This window comes from Cebus imitator, unplaced genomic scaffold (genome assembly GCF_001604975.1).
Source record: "Cebus imitator isolate Cc_AM_T3 unplaced genomic scaffold, Cebus_imitator-1.0 Scaffold4, whole genome shotgun sequence".
NCBI classification, from domain to species: Eukaryota; Metazoa; Chordata; class Mammalia; order Primates; family Cebidae; genus Cebus; species Cebus imitator.
In genome coordinates, this window is record NW_016107319.1 from 2,641,051 (window position 1) to 2,657,887 (window position 16,837).

Genomic DNA, 16,837 nt, shown 5'->3' on the forward strand with positions numbered 1-16,837 from the left:
TGTTGACCAGGATGGTCTCGATCTCTTGACCTCGTGATCCACCCACCTCAGCCTCCCAAAGTGCTGGGATTACAGGCTTGAGCCACCGCGCCCGGCTATCATCTTCATCTTGTTATTACCATCGCCATCATCATCATCATAACCATCACCATATAATCATTACCATTATTATCATTATGACCATCATGATCACCATCATCACCATATCATAACCAACATCATAGTCATCACTATTGTCACCATCATCAGATATCATCACCATCATTGTTGCCACCATCACCATATCACCATCATCATCAACAATATCACTATCAGCACCATATCGTCATCCTCATCATCACTATCATCATCATATCATTGTCACCACCATCATCATCACCACCATTATCATATCAGCAGCATTATCATCACCATCACCATAGTCATCACCATCATCACCATCATCATTGCCACTGTCGTCACCATATCATCGACATCACCATCATCATCCTGATCTCGCTCTTCAAGAATTCACTGTTCAGTTGGAAAGGCCCTGGGATAAACAGAGAACAAAGGCAGGGTCATGAGCACTGCAACCACCTCCCAGGAGTTAGGAGCACAGGGAATGGAGAGAGAATTTACCTAGGAGAGACACAGGGGTCATCTTTGGGTGGAGAGCCAATGAATGACATGAGCTGGCATAAACTGAGGGTGAAAACTGACCTCCTTCACCTAAAGTAATGGGATGAGCACTGTGCTAGGAATCTAAAGTCCAGAACTCAAGTTCTAACTTGGCTCTAAGTAAGTGACTTTAAGGTACGATTTTCAACCTTGGCATTATTGACATTTTGGGCTGGATCAGTGTGGTGGGGACCGTCCTGTACATTGTAGAATGTTTAGCAGCATCCCTACAGGCTTCTACCCACTAGATGCCAGTAGCACTCACCTCCTCCCATTAGGACAACCAAACTTCTCCTGAGGAATAAAATCACACCTGGTTAAGAACCACAGCCTTGTCAGGCACTGTGGCACATGCCTGTAATCTCTTGGGAGGCCAAGGCAGGTAGATCACCTGAGGTCAGGGGTTCGAGACCAGCCAGGCCAACGTGATGAACCCCGCCTCTACTAAATATACAAAAATTAGCCAGGTGTGGTGGTGTATGCCTGTAATCCCAGCTACTTGGGAGTCTGAGGCAGGAGAATCACTTAAACCTGAGAGGCAATGTTGCAATGAGCCAAGATCACACCACTGCACTCCAGCCTGGACAACAGAGCAAGACTCAATCTGAAAAAGAAAAAAAAAAGAATCACTTAACTTTTAGTCTTAGCTCTTCATCTGTTAAATGACATAGAGTGTTCAGGGCCTATGGTCAGCCTGCATGGGTTTCAGTCATGGCTCTACCAATTGCTAATTATGTGTCCTTTGTTGCTGCACCTTTGTTTCCTCCTCTGTATAAGCGAGACAATATTCATGCCTGCTGCATATAACCATTGTGAGAATCAAATAAATGATGCATTAAAATTCCTCAACCAATAAGACATCCTACAGAATGGGAGAAAATGTTTGCAATCTACCCATCTGACAAAGGTCTAATATCCAGAATTTACAAGAAACTTAAACAAATTTACAAGGAGAAAAAGAAAACATCAAAAAGTGGGCAAAGGACATGAACAGACACTTATCAAAAGAAGACATTTATGCAACCAACAAACATATGAAAAAAAACATCACTGATTATTAGAGAAATGCAAATCAAAACCATGAGATGTCATCTCATGCCAGTCAGAATGGTGATTATTAAAAAGTCAAGAAACAGAAGATGCTGGCAAGGCTGTGGAGAAATAGTTATGCTTTTACACTGTTGGTGGGAATGTAAATTAGTTCAGACATTGTGGAAGACGGTGTGGAAATTCCTCAAGGATCTAAAACCAGAAATACCATTTGACCCAGCAATCCCATTGCTGGTTATATACCCAAAGGAATATAAATCATTCTATTATAAAGACACATGCACACCTATGTTTACTGCAGCGCTACCCACAATAGCAAAGACATGGAACCAACCCAAATGCCCAACAATGATAAACTGGATAAAGAAAATATGGTACATATACACCATGAAATACTATGCAGCCATAAGAAGGAATGAGATCAAGTCCTTTGCATGGACATGGATGAAGTTGGAAGCCATCAATCTCAGCAAGCTAACACAGGAACAGAAAACCAGACATTGCATGTTCTCACTTGTAAGTATGAGCTGAACAATGAGAACACATGGACACAGGAAGGAGAACATCACACCTGGGGCCTGTCAGTGCAGGGAGGGGAAGGAGAGCATCAGGACAAACAACTAATGCATGCCGGGCCCTCATACCTAGGTGACAGTTGATAGGTGCAGCAAACCACCATGGCGCACGTTTACCTATGTAACAAAGCTGCATGTTTTGCACATGTATCCCAGAACTTAAAGTAAAATTAATTAATTAATTAAAATAAAATAAAGTGCTCAGCACAGAGCCTGGCACACAGTAAGAGATCCATAAATGTAAACCATTCTTCTCATTACTACCCAACGCACAGGCATAGAGTAGAAATCAATCTAAGTGTGCTGATGACCCTAACACAGCTCTCGTTCCACATACTGGTCTCACTGCCCTTTCTCTGCTGCTCAGCCAAACCTTGGTGGAATGAAAAAGTTCTCAAGGAACCACAGCAGGACAGACAAATTCTAGGAGGCTTTCCCCTAAGTGCGTAGCCCCAGGAAAGCCCCCAATCTGATTTTCAGCATTCTGCTGACTGCCAGACTGAGAGAGTTAATACTGCAGTATTTTCAGCCTTGGCTCTAGCCCCTTAAAAAAGTGAGATGCAGCAGAGAATTCCAGGGTTTTAATATTCTCTGTCTGATCATTACCATTGCTGCGGTGCATTTGGCCAGCATATTGTGGTTTTAAATCAGAGATCTGGCAGTTGCCCAGGCTGCACCCAGCAAAGAGAGTTGTTGTGTTGGATATCACAGAAAGAACAACTGCAAGAACAAAAGGAGGTGTTTCATGGGTGAATGCATATGTCCAAACTCATCAAATTATATACATTAAATACAGCTGCTTTTTAAAAAGAAGGAGAAGAGAAAGATGCAGAAAGAGAAAGAATACGCATACTCTGAAAAAAAGAAATAATTATTCATAGGCCCTAAAAAATGGTACTTCTTGCTTCTAGGTCTCAGGGGAATATCCTTTGGTCTCTGGCAAGAGTAAAAGTATAAAAGGAAGAAAGTGGCTTTCGACTTAAAAAGAATTGTGTTCTCATTAAGTGACTTTGGTTGCTTATCTGCTTGTATTCAAGCTTCTGTCTCCTCATTTGCAAAATAGAAGTAACAGCCACTTGCTCTTTGAGAATGCTGTAAGGCATGAAATGAATGCAAGCATTTTCCCCAGACCCTACTCCTAATGAAAGGTGGCAATAACGGGTGTGTATGGAAAAAAAAAAAAAGTGGAGATGGACAGGGGCGCTGACCAGTAGAAAAGAGGTGTTTTGTTTGGTTGGTTGGTTTTAGTTTTTTGTTGTTGCTGTTTTGAGATGGAATTTCACTCTTGTTGCCCAGGCTGGAGTGCAGTGGTGAGATCTCAGCTCACTGCAACCTCAACCTCCCAGGTTCAAGCGATTCTCCTGCCTCCGCCGTCCAAGTAGCTGGGACTATAGGCGCACACCACCACTCCAGGCTAATTTTTGAATTTTTAGTAGAGATGGATTTCGTTATGTTAACCAGGCTGGTCTCAAACTGCTGAGGTTTTTAAGATGTGATGCTAATGCAGAGAAATGATCTCCCAGTGCTCCCCTACCTCTGCCTGCCATGGGAGCCCTGGGATGCTCTGAATCTGTGACAAAGGAGAGGTCCCCACTGTGAGCCCCGCCTGAGATTCACAGCCACAACCTCCTCCCAGGATGGAGGAAGGAGCCCCAGGGCTATAATTAAGGTATGTAAGAGAACTCTGGCCACAGAAACAGAACCCTGGACTCAACTCCTGGCTCTGGTAGAAATGCCCCCATGAAACTACTTCCCTTTTCTTTCCTTTTTTTTGAGACGGAGTCTGGCTCTGTGCCCAGGGTGGAGTGCAGTAGCGCAATCTAGGCTCACTGCAACCTCCGCCTCCAGGATTCAAGCAATTCTCCTGCCTCAGCCTCAGGAGTAGCTGGGACTACAGGCGCATGCCACCACACCCGACTAATTTTTGTGTTTTTAGTAGAGATGGGGTTTCACTATATTGTTCAGGCTGGTCTCAACTCCTGACCTCAAACGATCTACCCACCTTAGCCTCCCAAAGTGCTAGGATTACAGGCATCAGCCACAGTGCCCGGCCTTCTTTTCTTTATTTTAAAATCATATTGACATATAATAATTGTACCTATTTGGGAGGAACATGTATTTTGTTTTGTTTTTTTGAGACAGAGTCTTATCTGGGCTTACTGCAGCCTCCGCCTCCCAGGTTCAAATGATTCTCCTGCCTCAGCCTCCCAAGTAGCTGGAATTACAGATGTGCGCCACCACGCCTGGCTACTTTTTGTATATTTAGTAGATAAGGGGTTTCACCATGTTGGCCAAACTGGTCTTGAACTCCTGGGCTCAAGCCATCTGCCTGCCTCCGCATCCCAAAGTGCTGGGATTACAGGAGTAAGCCACAAGGCCCGGCCACATGTGCTATTTTGATGCATGTATGCAATATGTTTGAGGCTCTGGATGGCCCAATTACCCTGATTTGAACATTACATTTTCATTGTTTTGACTTTTCCCTCTTCATAAAAGAAGTTCTAAGATTCAGCAACAACACCTCTCCAGGCCTTTGTTTCCTCATCCCTTGAGTGGAACATAAAATGTGTAGCCGCTTATATCACAGAGACGCTTCAGGGCTCCAGGGGGAAATGTGCAAAATCGACGTCTCTGTCAACTGCAAAGTGCTATACAAATGGGGGGACACAGCAGTGCCTTCATCAGCTGCCTGGCTTTCCCCAGATGATTCGCAGGTTTTAGCAGTTCTGGAAGCTTGATTCAAACACCCAAAATTCAACTCTCTTATGCTCCAGAGACCACCTGCCTACCCTTGACATTTATTTCTTTTCAGGCCATAGCCTGATCCCATTTTTATGAATTAAGTCCTTCTGACACCTGGAATATTCATCAACCAGCCACCTAAAAATGAATGGCACAAAGGCGTCAGCCACCACTTACTCATGTGGCACCCAGCAGACGCCCAGGAAATATGGGATTAACTGGACTGACTCACAAACACATCCAGTAATCCATTAGGTTCCTTGGCTCAGCTTGGCTTGGCATGATTCATAGAGGGAATTTCTTTTAAAAAAAAAATCAACAAAAAACCAAAACAAAAGTGTATGCTCTTTTTTACTTTTATGACAGTTTTATTGAGATATAATTTGTATGCCATAAAATTTATTCTTTTAAAGTATGCATTCAGTGCCTTTAGTATACTCACAAAATTGTACCATCACTATTTAATTCCAGAACATTTCCATCGCCTCAAAAAGTAACCCCATCCCCATTAGCAGTTAGACCTCATTTCTCCCTGCTCAAAAGTGTATGCTCTTAAAACTCAGGAGGACGGCCAGGCTTGGTGGCTCACACCTGTAATCCCCACACTTTGGGAGGCCATGGTGAGTGGATCACTTGAACTCAGGAGTTCAAGGCCAGCCTGGGCAACCTGGAAAAATCCCATTTCTGCACAAAAATGCAGAAGTTAGCCAGGTGTGGTGGTGTATGCCTATAGTCCCGACTACGTCGGAGGCTGATGTGGGAGGATGTTTTGAGCCCAGGACGCAGAAGTTGCGGTGAGCTGTGATTGTGCTACTGCACTCCAGCCTGGACAACAGAGCCAGACCCTGCCTCAAAAAAACAAAAACAATAACAAAAAAATTACGAGGACAACAAATGTCTCCATGTGCCTACCACTAGAATGGTGAAATTTAGAACAGAGCAGAAGCAAAACTCATGTAATATGCATATACCGCCATACTTACATACATGCATGTATACATGCAAATGTACATACATACCCAAAGCATACAGAGGGATATCCTGGGAAAAGTCATTGAGCTCCATGAGGCACTGTTTGCATCAGTTAAAATCCCAGCACCAATGTCTAGCAGCTGAGTGACTTTTATCAAATACCTTACGTTTCTTACTATCCACGTAGCAATGGGGAAATGACACCACCATCCCTTCCCAAAGAGGAGGAAAAGCACTGTAATTGTTGACAGTGTGATTAAGCCATCCAAGGTGTGGCAAGCCAACTATATACATCATAAAACAAGCCACACTTGTATTATGCTAATTATAAAATATACATTGTTCTCTCAATAATATAGTCAAGAAAAAAATTAAAAAGAAGACTGTGGGCACTTTGGTCCTAACCAGCCAATGTTGAACTCCTGCTGAGTCTGCTCCCTCACCCCGCTGAATCAGTGCCTAGTATTGGTGCTTATGCCAAACCATGGTGCCATTTTCATTTGTTGAAATGCATATTTTTCACTCACTGTCAGTTTTATTTGCTACTTTGGCTGTGATTAATGTTTTCTTTCTTGAAAGCATGATTCTTTTAAAACCCTGGCATCTATGCGTCTCCTTTGGTTTCTTCCTCTGGCTTTTGTCCATTTCTCTGTCTTGTACCGGCTCATATGACACCCTGCCGTGCCCCCAGCCACTACCTCTTCCTTCACCTGCTTCTGAGCTCCTGGGACAGTTGGACGAGAGTTCTCAGGAGCCAGAAGTCAAAAGAAACGACTAAGCCTTCCAGGCTCAGAAGCCTGTTTCAGGTCCAAGGCCAGAGACCATGCCCTACTCGGCCCCGTCCATCATAGTTTATTAAAGCTAGACAAAAGAAACGCTTATATACTGTTGGTGGGAATGTAAATTAGTGCAACCTCTATGGAGAACAGTGTGGAGATATCTTTAAGAACTAAAAATAGAACTACCATTTGATGTAGCAATCACACTACTGGGTATCTACCCAAGGAAAAGAAATCCTTATATCAAAAAAACACCTGCACATATATGTTTATCACAGCACAATTCACAATAGTGAATTCATGGAATCAACCAAAGTAGTTACGAACAGAGGATTGGATAAAGAAAATGTGGGTTTTTGTTGTTTTTTTTTTCTTAGATAGGAAAGAAAAAAAAAGAAAAAGAAAAAATATTTTTTAAAATGTGGGGGGGTGTATGGTGTATATATACATATAAATACACATTTATGTTTATATATACAGTATTTATACACATATATGTACAAATACCATGGAATACTATGCAGCCATAAAAATGAGTGAAATCATGTCCTTTGCATCAACATGAATGGAGCTGAAGGCTCTTCTCCTAAGTGAAATAACTCAGAAACAGAAAATCAAATACTGCCCGCTCTCACTTATAAGTGGGAGCTAAATAATGGGTACACATGGACAGTAAAGATGGAAATAACAGACACTGGAGACTCCAAAAGGGGAAAAGTTGGGAGGGGGTGCGGGTTGAAAAATTACCTATTGGGATCAATGTTCACTATTTGGGTGATGGGTCCACTGGCAACCCAAACCTCGCCATGATGCAATATATCCATATAACAAAACCTGCACATGTACCTTCTGAATCTATAATTTAAAAAATAAAAGGTTAATATTACCTCAAAGATACTGTGCTGTTAGTTCCATGATTAAAATATCTTTCTCTAAAAGAAAAATGCTACAGCTATGACAACATTCCCTTAACACCTACCTCATAGCATCCTTGTAAAGGTTAAAGGTTAAATGCCATGAGTCAATATGAAGTTCTTTCCTTGCTCTTCTTACCTCTCCTCTGATGGAAAATTATACCTCCCCCACTCCACCATCTCCAGCATAAAGAGAATCCCTCTACCCCAAAATTCCTGCCTGACTCCCTCTGGCTTCCTGGTGCTGATGGTGCTTGGGAGAGAAGGCATTTCTGTCCCTCTGGACTCAGCCAAAACCAGAATTAGCCTTCCATGATGGTCCCACCTGCCTCTCCTTCTCTTGCTTAGGGCACAAAGAATCTGCCCTGTAAAGAGATTCACAGCCAGCTTCACGTGGAGGGAACCACACCGCCTCTTCCTCTGATGTTGATGCAGCTCTCTGTGGCATCCTCTTTCTCTGATATTTCTATCACAGCCTCCATCATCGCCCTTCCCATCCTATCACAGGATGGGAACCCAATGTTGAGGCTCACAGACGAGGTTAATAAAAACTAGCCAGGCCTTCCCTGAAACTGTTCCAAAGCTCAACCTCTTTCTAGAGCTTCCTTTCAAGAAAGGAATCCTGAAATGAGGAGGCCATGTCTTCAGTGAAGTATGTGGGGGCAGGAGAGATCTCTATGCACATGCAAAGCATCTATTATGGGCTAATTTATGTCACCCAAAAGAGATACATCGAAGTCCTATCTGCAGTACCTCAGAATGTGACTTAATCTGGAAATCGGGTCTTGGCAGACATAATTAGTTACATTAAGACGGGTTCATACCAAAGTAGTGTGGATCCTCAATCCATTGACTGATGTCCTTATAAGAGCAGGGGAAGGCCAGGCGTGGTAGCTCTTGCCTGTAATCCCAGCACTTTGGGAGGCTGAGGCGGGTGGGGTCGGGAGTTCAAGACCAGCCTTGCCAACATAGCAAAAGCCCATCTCTACTAAAAATACAAAAAATTAGCCGGACATCGTGACATGCACCTGTAGTCCCAGCTCCTTGGGGGGCTGAGGCACAAGAATCACTTGAACCCAGAAGGCAGAGGTTGCAATGAGCTGAGATCATACCATGGCACTCCTGTCTGGGCAACAGAGCAAGACTCTGTCTCAAAAAAATAAATAAATAAAAGTGGAGAAGAGACAGAAACACAGAGGGAAGGGACCAGGTGGCGACCAAGGCAAAGGTTGCAGTGAGGCATCTATGAGCCAAGGAACTCCGGGATTGCTGGCAGCCACCAAGAGCCAGGAAAAGTAAAGAGCGTTGCTCCTCTAAATCTTCAGAAAGAGGATGGTCCTGCCAACACCTTGCTTTCAGACTTCCAGCCTCAAGAACTGTGAAACAAATTTCTGTTGTTTTAAGCTACTCGGTATGTGATAATTTGTTATGGCAGCTACAGGAAACAGATACAACATCTCACAAAGTTCAAAAAGTCAGACAGAAGTTGTACCACCCAGGCTAGGCGCAGTAGCTCACACCTATAATCCCAGCACTTTGGGAGGCCAAGGAGGGTGAGAGCAGCCTCGGCAAAATAGTGAAACTCCATCTCTTAAAAAAAAAAAAAAAATACAAAAAGTAGCTGGATGTGGTGGTGCATGTCTGGCCTCATCACTTGAGGCCAGGAGTTTGAGACCAGCCTTGGCAAAATAGTGAAACTCCACCTCTTAAAAAAGAAAAAAAAATACAAACAGTAGCTGATGTGGTGGTGCATATCTGTGGTCCCAGCTACTTTGGAGGCTGAGGTTGAAGGATCGTTTGAACCCAGAAGGTCTAGGCTGCAGTGAGCCGAGATTGTGCCACTGCACTCCAACCTTGATAACAGAACAAGACCCTGTCTCAAAAGAAAAAAAAAGTTGCACCACCCTGTACATATAACCCCAGTTCACTCACCCTTTCCAGCCTCCCCACTTTTACATATGACGTCCCTGCCCCCTGCAAAGCCCACCTCTCCCTTTGCCCAACAAAATTCTACTCACTTTTTATTTGTCTCTTTTTCTTTTTGATACAGGGCCTCACCATTGCACTGGATGGAGTGCAATCCTCCCACCTCAGCCTCCCAAGTATCTGAGGCTGCAGACATGCACCACCATGCCTGGCTAATTTTTGTATTTTTAGTAGAGACTGGGTTTCACTATGTTACCAGGCTGGTCATCAAACTCCTAGTCTCAGGCAAGCCACCCGTCTTGGCCTTCCAAAGTACTGGGTTTATAGGTGAGAGCCACCACACCCAGCCCCTGCTCGCTTTTTCAAGGTACATCTTAGATGTCACTTCCTCCAGGAAGCCCTCTCTGACCTCTCACACTCACTACCACCACCAGTGCTCTTGTATATTTCTTTTCTTTTTTTTTCTTTGTTTTTTGGAGACAGGGTCTTGATCTGTTGCCCAGGCTGGAGTGCAGTGGCACAATCTCAGCTCACTGCAACCTCCACCTCCTGGTTTCAAGCTATTCTCCAGCCTCAGCCTCCCAAGTAGCTGGGACTACAAGTACAGGCCACCATGCCTGGCTAATTATTTTTTCTTTTTTTTGGTGGGGGGGGTGGATTTTTAGTAGAGAGGGGGTTTCACTATGTTGGCCAGGCTGGTCTCGAACTCCTGACCTCGCGATCTGCCCTCCTCAGCCTCCCAAAGTGCTGGAATTATAGGCATGAGCCACCGCGCCCGGCCGCTCTTGTGTATTTCACTGCTGCAGCACTTGTCCCAATGTAGGACAATTTTCTGTTTATGAGTCTGCTTTCCCTGCTGGACAATGAGCTCACAGAAGCCAGAGAACTCACTCACACCCCCTGCACCACAAAGGTCTGGCCCAGAATTCCTCATCGGAACCAGACTTCAGCTACATCCTTAATTAATATAGCTTCATCTCAGTGTATCTGTAACACTTTCTTCTTCTTATAAAAGAGAGATCTGAAGCAAGCGTGACAAAATGCTAACATCTATTAACTCCCTAGGGTAGATACATGGGTGTCGTATTATTTCTTGTACTTTTCTAAAGGTTTGAAATATTTCCTAATGAAATGTTCCCAGCCTTAAAAACAGAATGTAATGGGCTATCTTGGAACACACCAGTCCACCAGAGAATTTCTCCTGGAAAAGGTATCTCTAGTTCAAAGCAAGTGCCCTCGAGCACATTCGGAGACTCAACCCACTCATGTGTCTGGTGAGGAGGAATATTTTTTGAGTGCCCCCAATGTGCTCTTCATTATGTTATTCCTGTTTTCATTATGACTGCAATCCTGTGAGATCATTTGATCCTTTCCTTTTTTTAGAAGAGAGACTTGCTGTGGGGCGCTGTGGCTCACACCTATAATCCCAACACTTTGGGAGGCTGAGGCAGGCAGATCACCTGAGGTCAAGAGTTCAAGACCAGCCTGACCAACATGGTGAAACCCTATCTCTACTAGAATATTTTTTTAAATTATCCAGGCGTGATGGCACGCACCTGTAATCTCAGCTACTTGGGAGGCTGAGGCAGGAGAATCACTTGAACCCTGGAGGCGGAGGTTGCAGTGAGCCAAGATTGTGCCACTGCACTCCAGCCTGGGCAACAGAGTGAGACTCCATCTCACAAAGAGAAAGAAAAAAAAAAGAATAAGAGAAAGAAACACCAGGACTTCTCTCTCTCTCTCTCTCTCTCTCTCTCTCTCTCTCTCTCTCTCCTCTCCCCCCCCCCCCCCCCCCCCCCCTCAGCCACATGCATGTTAGGACACAAAGAGAAAACGTCCCACCGAACTCAGACTTCCAGCCTCCAGAACCGTGAGATGAGCAGTTCTGTCCTCTTGGAAACAAGTCCTGGGGACTTGACTCTAGAGAAGCCTGTTGGTAGTAGAGATCTGAGCAGTGGCAGAACTGTGGACTGCCCGAAGCATTTTATTTTATATTTTATTTTATTTTATTTATTTTATTTGATTTTTAGGGAAATGCAATTCTTTATTAAAACTCAAGTTTATGTTTGCAACCATTCAACAGAAGGGGTAAAACAAAAACAATTCACATCATCCTTCCCCCACCCCCAACCCCAGCTTCTGGGGCTTAAGTGTACCAGGCTTCCCCTTAACCCCTGACTGGCTCTGGTTCCAGGTCCTGAAATGCGTTCATAATCTAGTAACGGGGTCCTGGGCATCCTCGTAAAACCACTGAGTCCCTGCCTTGCTGGCAGCTTCGGGAGATCGCAGGGTCCCAGACTTGCTGGCAGCCTCAAGGGATTGCTGAGTCCCGGCCTCTGGCACCTCCACCGGAGAACCCTATGTCCCGGCCTCCCGGACCTCCACCGAACGCTGGGTCCCGGCCTCCCGGAATTCTACTGAAGACCGCTGGGTCTTGGCCTTCTGAGTGGCTACATCCTGGGCGAGGGCCTTTCCTGAGCCTTTCGCCTGGAGCTGGCGGTGATAGCCAAGTTCACGATCATCTTGATTCTGTCCTCCTGGTAAGAAGGCCTCCCAAATACCAAGATCTCAGCCTCGCCGTTGGGGTCCAGGTGATTGACGTGAATCAGGATTTGGGACAGACCCTGGATGTGCGGGATGCAATCTCCGCCCCTGCCGAAGATCTTTTCCACCAGCCAAACCTCAAGGCGAACTACCTGCGGATCCTTCAGAAGCTCGGAGTGGAACCAGGAGAACGGCTTGGGGAGCTGACCGAGCACCTCGAATGACATTGCTTTTGGCTGCATCAGTTGCACGACCGTCGGAAACCGTCTGGGAGTGTCCACGCTGCGCCCAGCCCTGCAGGAGGCGAGAGAGCACAACCGCAAACCCCAAGGACCAGCTGGAGGTAGGCGACTCTTTTTTCTTTTTCTTTCATGTTCTTTAGAAAAAAATTTTATTGTTGCAGCTAAAAGGCAAACCCATCATGAATATGGCAAGTTGGAAAACTGTACAGTCAGTTCTGTGAGGTCACAGAAGACCCTGAGACATGACATCCCCCCCACCCTCGCCTCCCCATATCCACACACACCTGAAAAGGTAATATACCAAAACACCTCGCGTTTTTTTATTTTTGTAAAAGTGGTTTATTCCACAGCCATTGTAAAAAATAATGACCTGATGAGTAAATACTGGCTTAAGGTATATGGCAGAGCAGCTCGCTACCTCTCCAACGTAAGCGGAACAAGGTGGAGAGCCCCAAGCTGCTCTCCAGGGTAGGAGGTTAACCAGTGCATCCATTTTGAAATGCTGCTATATATGCACACCCAAACTACTACATAGTATACAGGACTCACAAACAACAAGCCCAGCTCAGAATGCTTACAGCCTGGCACCTAAGACTTATCCACACCTCACCACAGCTCTGCAGGCTGACGCCTGGAATGTTCCCATCACAGAATTTCTCTGTACTGGCTTCTACCACGAGAAAGGCAAAATGTGAAAATGCTGGCAAGAGAGTAGCTCAGGAGCTACCGCTGCTGTGTTTTTCTTGCTAAAAAGCCACTTAATGTGGAGGTCTTAAGTTCCTCTGGTGTTGGAAATGTCTGGTGTTTAAGCCACCTGGTCTATGGCCGCACAAACTAAGACAGCTGAATTCTGACAGATAACATCTGAGCCGACACCTGAAAGATAAATATGCATGAGCCAATTAAAAGAGAGAGAAGACTACTATACTTCTATCAGAATTGCTACAATTAAAAAGACTAACAATGCCAAGTGTTGGCAAAGATGGGGAGCAACTGGAACTCCCACACGCAGTTGGTGGGAGTCTAAATTGGTACCAGCACTTGGGAAACCTGTTTATAAATTTCTTACAAGGTGAAACAGACACCCATCTCACCACCTGGCAACTCTATATTGGCTTATATCCTACAAAGTCACCCACATACTAAGATGTGCACACTTCACACCCACTACATGTATGATATACCTTGATTAAAAGTTTGTTTTAAAAAAAAAAAAGAGAGGTGTTGACCGGGCATGGTAGTTCACATCTGTAATCCCAGCACCCAGAGAGGCTGAGGCAGGTTGGACCACCTGAGGTCAGGAGTTCGAAACCAGCCTGGGCAACATGGTAAAACCTTGTCTCTACAAAAAATACAAAAAAAAAAAAAAAAAGGTGGTGGTGCACACCTGTAATCCCAGCTACTTGGGAGGCTAAAGCAGGAGAATTGCTTGAACCTGGGAGGCAGAGGTTGCAGTGAGCTGAGATCACACCACTGCACTCCAGCCTGTGTGATAGAGCTAAACTTCATCTCAATTAGAAAGAGAGAGAGAGAGTAGGTGTTATTGTCTGGGACATATTCTTTACATTTCCCTTTTTCTTTTTTGAGACAGAGTCTCTGTGTCACTCAGGCTGGAGTGCAATGGCCTGACCTCGGCTCACTGCAGCTCCCACCTCCTGGGTTCAAGTGATTCCAGTGCCTCAGCCTCCCAAGTAGCTGGGATTACAGGAGTGCGTCACCACACCTGGTTAATTTTTGTATTTTTCGTTTAGAAACGGGGTTTCACCATGTTGCCCAGGCTGGTCTCAAACCCCTAACCTCAGGTGATCCACCCACCTCAGCCTCCCAAAGTGCTGGTATTGCAGGCGTGATCCACCATACCCAGGACTTTCTCTAAGTTTTTAATCAAGAAATTCCAACAAGTGAGCTTCCAACCTGAGTGCAGCCAACCAGAAAGGGCCCATTGAGACCATCACTTAGAGACTTCATCCATCAACGTGCACAAAGGAAATAATGAGATTTAGGGTCAGTGGTTTGGAAAGAAAAATGCTGAAAACAGCAACAGCAGATGGATAGGATAGTCAGAGAGGGGGCCTGAGTGACTCTTACTCTATAAGTAATTCTGTGAGTGACTTTTATACCATCCAAGAAAGGTGCTAGTTCCAAGGCAAAGAGAGGGAACGGATGGAAGAGAAGATGCCCCTGTGCAGGAAGGTGTGGGAAGCTCAGTGGAAAGCTAATGAATGTCTCTCTCATCCCATTATCCCAGGGCCCTTTACACGGCACATAAAAATCCAACCAGCATCTCCCTGACAGACTCTTTCTGCTCAGCCTGGCTTGTCTCTTCATAACTTTAAAGTGGCAGAGCAGCGCTTTTAATTAACAAGCCGTGTCTCCATCCCACCGTACATTTATTTAACTGCCCAACGAGACAACTAGGTACCTTCCAGGAACGAGAAGAATTTTAAGAGGGTGGGAAGGAGGGCGCAGGGGAGCCGCTTAAGAGTGTCAGATGAGCAGGTGCAGGCTTGTTAGTCGCTGTGAATGCATAAACCTCTGAAATTAATTTCACTGATGCTTCATTTTTTATTAATGTTTTCCTGGCCATAAAAAAAGGAACACTCTATTCCCCTGAATTCCAGGTGACAAAGACACATTCTTGGGAAGAGGATAGATTCAAACACTATACTATGACCAACACTCCTCTCTGCCTTCCCCCATCCATCCTCTGTGTCTTCGGCATTTTTCTCTCCAAGCTTCTGACCCTAAATCTCATTATCATTTCCTTGTGCACATGAATGGATGAAGTCTGCAAGAGATTGTCTTTTTGTTGTTGTTATCTAGTTTTTATTTCATAATTATAAACTTAATTCAACTCTACAATCCAGCTAGGCATGGAAGGGAACAAGAAAAACATGGAAGCCAAAGGGAGCTGCAGGGAGAGCACAAAGATTGTAGGATACAGTGAGCAAATGGGGTGGAAGGTGCTCTCCTGAGCTACAGAAGGAATGTTCTGGTGGTGAAGATAAAACACTAGTCAAACTTACTAGAGTTGTCCACAGTTGGCAATGGTGATCTTCTTGCTGGTCTTGCCATTCCTGGACCCAAAGCATTCCATGGCCTCCACAATATTCATGCCTTCTTTCACCTTACCAAAGACCACATGCTTGCCATCCAGCCACTCAGCCTTGCACATGAAAAACTGGGAACCATTTGTGTTGGGTTCAGCATTTGCCATGGACAAGATGTCAGGACCTGTATGCTTTAGGATGAAGTTGCTTATGATCCCAAAAACACAGGTAGAAGAAGAGACATGAGATGGGAAGTGTGGTCAATACAGGATGTGCCTGTATTGTCAATGGGCTACTCTCTGAGAGACAGGGCGCCCCACCTGGAAGACCGGGGAGCAGAGTAGTTACCCAGCAACTCCCATCAGTCACTGATGGAGGATGCTCCCTGAGGGCAGGACCAATGTTGACCCCTCTGTTATTAGTAGTTTGCTAGGGCTGACATAACAAAATACTGCAAACTGAGTGGCAGGTGTACATAACAGTCATACACGATTGATCGTGTCACACAGTCCTGCAGAATGCAAGTCCAAGAGGCTGAGAATCTGCCTTGTGCCCCTCTCTCAGGCTCTGGTCACTTGCTGGCCCCCACTGCTCAACGGTGTGTAGATGCATCACCCCCATCTCTGCCTTCATCTTCATGCGGTGTTCTCCCTGCCTATGTATGTATGTTTCTGTGTCCAAATTTCCCTTTGATTTTGAGATGGAGTCTCACTCTTGTCGCCCAGGCTGGAGTGCAATGGCGCAAACTTGGCTTACTGTAACATCTGCCTTCTGGGTTGAAGTGATCCTCCTGCCTCAGACTCATGAGTAGCTGGAATTACAGGTGTCTACCACCACACCTGGGTAATTTTTGTATTTTTAGTAGAGACCACACACAAATTTCCCATTTTTATAAGGACACTGGGGTGGGGGGTCAGGAGCAGTGGCTCACATCTATAATCCTAGAACTTCGAAAGTCCGAGGTGGGAGGATCACTTAGGCCAGAAGTTCGAGGTCCCCTCTCTACAAAAAAACAAGCAAATAAAAAAGCTAGACATAGTAGGGCGTACCTGTAGTTCTAGCTACTTAGGAGACTGAGGTGAGAATACTGCTTTTGCTCAGGAGTTCAAGGCTGCAGTGAGCTGAGATTGTACCATGGCACTCCAGCCTGGGCAACAGAATGAGAACCTGCCTCTAAAAAATAAAAAAATAAGACCCTGCCTCTAAATGAGACCTTGCCTCTAAAAACCAATCAATAAGACATTAGTCAAATTGGATGGGGAGTTGCCCTAATGACATCATCTTAACTTGATCATCTGCAAAGACCCTATTACCTAATAAGGTCAAATGCACAAGTACTGGGGTCAGGGCTTCCACATTTTTTTTTTTTTTTTGAGACAGAGT

At 45.0% G+C, this 16,837-nt stretch overlaps 1 pseudogene; it reads right to left on the reverse strand.

The window, feature by feature from the left end:
* Positions 1–11,826: 11,826 nt before the first annotated feature.
* On the reverse strand, positions 11,827–15,621 carry LOC108307526 (annotated as a pseudogene).
* Positions 15,622–16,837: the final 1,216 nt, after the last annotated feature.